The sequence below is a fragment of the Colobus angolensis genome, unplaced genomic scaffold (assembly GCF_000951035.1).
Source record: "Colobus angolensis palliatus isolate OR3802 unplaced genomic scaffold, Cang.pa_1.0 Scaffold63, whole genome shotgun sequence".
NCBI lineage: Eukaryota > Metazoa > Chordata > Mammalia > Primates > Cercopithecidae > Colobus > Colobus angolensis.
In genome coordinates, this window is record NW_012119932.1 from 7,983,061 (window position 1) to 7,987,843 (window position 4,783).

The 4,783-nt window shown below is 42.4% G+C and overlaps 1 pseudogene; it reads right to left on the reverse strand.

Moving 5' to 3' along the window:
* Positions 1-310: 310 nt before the first annotated feature.
* LOC105527533 lies at positions 311-3,191 on the reverse strand (annotated as a pseudogene).
* Between the last annotated feature and the right edge of the window lie 1,592 nt (positions 3,192-4,783).

Sequence of the window (4,783 nt, forward strand, 5' to 3'; positions counted from 1 at the left end):
TACATGGTTTACAAGAAATGCTTGTGAAATGTTATCTTGGTCACCCCTAAGTTTTAATGTCATTTTTTGTGAAGTTTCATTGTTTAATGTCTAATTCCTAATTCTTCAATTTTTTTAAGAAGAATCAGATTTTTTTCATGATGTGAAAATCAAGAATTTGCCTACATGGTTGAAAATATTCACAAGAGACTTGATTATTCACATTCATATACACAGAGAAAGTTTGCTGAATTAAAACAAAAAAATGCTCTTTTACCCATGCAACCCACTCTCAGGGACACGGAAGTGCTTGTCTGTTCCACTGTGGGCTTCAGTTTTCATCGATGTTGAATAGTTTGGCCACTTCATTAAGAACTTCAGGTTGCTCACCATCCTCAGTGGTCTTCCTTGCTATTGGCATTCGGTTAAAGGCGTTCCATATAGCATGATCCCCACAACCACTTTGTCCCTGGGATGGAAAATGCCACCTTTGCTGTAGTCCTCCAAGGCTCCTGGGAGAGGAACTGCAGGGGTGCTGGGAGGAAGAATAATTTCTGAGGCCTCGTACTCTGTTTCACTCTGATCGGGTAACAGCTCCTGATTGCTCTGTGGCAGATTTTGGGTTGTCTTGTGCAGCTGCTTTTGCAAAAACACCAACTGTGGGCCAACAGCTTCACAGCCAGCATCAGAGCTCAAATCATTCCAGAACACTGACTAATGCCAGTACGACTTAGCAGCTCCAGTTATATTTTCCCCAGCCAATCTTCCGCTCACAAAAGCATGATCATGGTGCTCTAACCGCCTCCTCCCAGATTTATATCATAGAAGCATGCAGTATCTCCTGCTGCCCACGTTTGAGCATACGTATAGCTCTACATTTACACAGAAGCCACCAAAATCTGGGTCTATTTCCAGCTCACCAGTTCTCAACCAACTCAACACTGTGCTTCAGGCTCACGGCTGTGGTCAGTTTCTACCATCCCACCATCTTTCAACCTGATGAGTAACTTGCCACTGTACGGACTCCAACCCACTGCACAATTGCAATGGGCATAATCTTAACCCCACCTCGTCTGACTTTTTCCATGGTTCAGTTGCAGAGGGATTTTCAGAAGACCTTTCCCATATTTCCTTTCTCAGAAAACAGTTGAATCACTTCTGCCCCCAAGGCTCCAACCCTTTCTGCCAAGAGCACAGGACAGTTCACCACCAAGCAAGCCCCCACTGATAACCATAATTGACTTTACTTCCATGAAATCTTTGGAGTCCTACAGTCTCCAATCATTCTAGAGTGTTGCTCTGCTCTTCACCTCTGATCCAGCTTCATCAACGTCAGACAGACTTCTTGGAGGACCTCTTGTTGCAATCAAGCAGTTTTCATAGGCTATTTGAGAGCCATTGTTAAGTTTCACTGTGTTGCCTCTCAGTTTCAGCTATACCACCTTCTTACCTGGTGAGGATGGCCACAACACCATTCTCCATGTGAGGCAAGTCCTGAGCAGAGACACAGAAAGAGGTGGCTGGAAATACATGCTTCTCTCTTTTTCCATTCCACTGTCTGAATCACAGCATCTTCGTGACATCTGAGTCATCTGAAAACCACAGTTCTTTTGGAATTTTTCTTTGTTTTTCACTTTTATTTTAGGTTCAAGGGTACATGTGCAGGTTTGTTACACAGGTAAATTGGATGTCATGGAGGTTTGGTGTACAGATTATTTCATCACTCAAGTAATAAGCATAATATCTGATGGTTAATTTTTCGATCCTCACCCTCCTCCCACCCTCCACCTTCAAGTAGAACCCAGTGTGCATTATTCTCTTCTTTTTGTTCATATGTACTCAATGTTTAGCTCCCACTTATAAGTGAGAACATGTGGTATTTGGTTTTCTGTTCCTGTGTTAGTTTACTTAGGATAGTGGCCTCTAGCTCCATCCATGTTGCTGCAAAGGACATGATTTCATTCTTCTTATGGCTATGTAATACTCCATGGTGTATGTATATGCACCACATTTTCTTTATCCAGTCTACCACTGATGGGCATTTGGGTTGATTCCATATCTTTGCTATTGTGAATAGTGCTGCAATGAACATATATGTTCATGTGTCTTCGTGGTAGAATGGATTACATTCCTTTGGGCATATACTCATTAATAGTATTGCTGGGTTGAATGGTAATTCTGTCTTAAGTTCTTTCAGAAATCACCAAACTTCTTTCCACACAGGCTGAACTAATTTGCACTCCCACCAACAGTGTATAAGCATTCCCTTTCTCTGCAACCTCACCAGCATCTCTTATTTTTTGACTTTTTAATAATAGTCATTCTGACCAGTGTGAGATGGTATCTCATGGTGGTTTTGATTTGCATTTCTCCAATAATTAATGACGTTGAGCATTTTTTCATATGCTTGTTGGCCGTGTCTTCTTTTGAAAAGTGTCTATTCATATCCTTTGCCCATTTTTTTTAATGGGTTGTTTATTGCTTGTAAATTTGTTAAGCACCTTATAGATTCTGGATATTAGACCTTTGTTAGATGCATAGTTTGCAAATATGTTCTCTCTTTCAGTAGGCTGTTTACTCTCTTGATAGTTTGTTTTGTTGTTGCTGTTGTTGTTGTGCAGATGCTCTTTAGTTTAATTAGGTCCCGTTTGTTAACTTTTGTACCATGGTTCTTTTGAAAGAGGAGATCGTATGTATGACAGCTCAGGATCTTCAGACATAATCAGGACCCCGGCCCCAGCATCCCAAGCCCAGATGGCTCTGGCTGCAGCAAAAGCAGTAGTTCTTCCACCAGTGAGCAGGAGAGGGACATGATTTGGTATGCTGGCTTAAGGAACTGGCTCTCCACCTAGAGCAGATAACATGGTCTTTTTTTGCTTCTCTTCTGACATAAGCCCTAACCCTAACATTCTTTCATTATACCTTTTTTGGTTATCCTTTACAGTCATGTAGGTATACGCACCAGCTCCTACTGTTGATAAGTCCACAATAAGGACTTAACACAGAATTATCTGTTCTGCCTTCTGGTGCTCCAGAACTAGCCATTTGTCATGTTATCTGGAGTTCTAGAGGAACTAGAACTTGTGCCATTGCTGGAACAAGTAGCCTAAAAGCCAGTTTCTCTGCCTCGGGGTGCAGACGCACACCATCTGCACCAAGGGCACCAGCTTCTGCTTCAAAGTACCCACCACAAGGCGTCCACACCAGAACATTTCAGCAACTGCTACTCGGAACTTCTTCTTTTAGTTTCCTTGGATTCACATCAGACCAACGGGTCAAATGCCATCTAATGTTTATGTTTGTACACTTAATTTTTTCCCGATTGTGGAATACTCTTAATTTAATTATTCACAACATACTTGCAAAAGTCTACATTGTATATTATGAAGTAAAAAGCTAGTCACCTACTTGTAAAAGCTTTGAGAAGACCTACATCTCATCTGTTGGCAGAATCCTAGGGAGATTATTGGCCAAAAAATATAAAAATAATAAAGGACCAAGTTCCAGAAAAGAAGTGGAGCTGATGCAAGATGGAAAGATCTCAATCAGAGTTGAAGTCTGTGAGAATGGTTCAAGTACATACACTGAGACTGGAGGATTAATTTTCCATCCTAAAAACCATTTACAGGGCAGACTGCAAGTGTATAAAAAAGGATCAAGGAGGCCAGGCACGGTGGCTCACGCCTGTAATCGCAGCACTTTGGGAGGCTGAGGTGGGTGGATCACGAGGTCAGGAGTTCAAGACCAGCCTGACCAACATGGTGAAACCCTGTCTTTACTAAAAATTAAAAAAAAAAAAAATTAGCCAGGCCTGGTGGCGCATACCTGTAATCCCAGCTATTCAGGAGGCTGAGGCAGGAGAATCTCTTGAACGTGGGAGGCAGAGGTTGCAGTGAGCCAAGATCACACCACTGCTGCACTCCAGCCTGGGGGACAGAACGAGACTCCATTCCAAAAAAAAAAAGGATAAAGGCTGCCATCTGTTGTAGGAGTCTGAAATATGCCAGCTCAGTGGCTGATCTCAGCCACTCACAAAGAGGCACCTTGCCCAGGTAACATCAGCAACTGGGCCACAGAGAAATGCTCACGATATCCACAAGAGCATTAGTGCAGCACTGCCATTAGCTCCAAGCTTCAGATTCTTAGAGGACCCCTTCAGTGAGCATTTCAAATCTGACATGCCTGACGTCAATAAAACAAAGAAAATAAATGGCAGTTTGTATAAAATTGCAAGGACCACCAACCCCACTCCAGATAGAGAAGGACAGAGGCTATGTTCGAGCAACCCCTAGAGGACGTGGGGGGCTGAGCTGCAGAATTCCAGGTTCATTTATATCTGTCTCTTAGAGTCTTATAATCTTATATGGCCAGGAGCAATAGCTATTAGAATAATATTTATGGCTACGTAGTATTCACCAAAAAAGCAGACAGCTCATTCAATTATTTACTTTGACTATATAGATGGTAAATAGCTCTCAGAAAATGTCTCTCAAAGTGACCTTGGGCTTTTAGTCTCCACCAAAAGAACTTCAAATTTCAAAAGGAATAGCATCCAATGTTAAGTTTCCCTTGTCACTTCTTACAATTTCTATTAGGTTGGTGCAAAAATAACTGCAGTTTTTGCCATTGACAGTAATGGCACTTTGGGAGGCCAAGGCGGGCCAATCACCTGAGGTCAGGAGTTTAAGAGCAGCCTGCCCAACGTGGAGAAACCCCATCTCTACTAAATATACAAAATTAGCCAGGCGTGGTGGCACATGCCTGTAATCCCAGCTACTCGGGAGGCTGAGGCAAGAGAATCGCT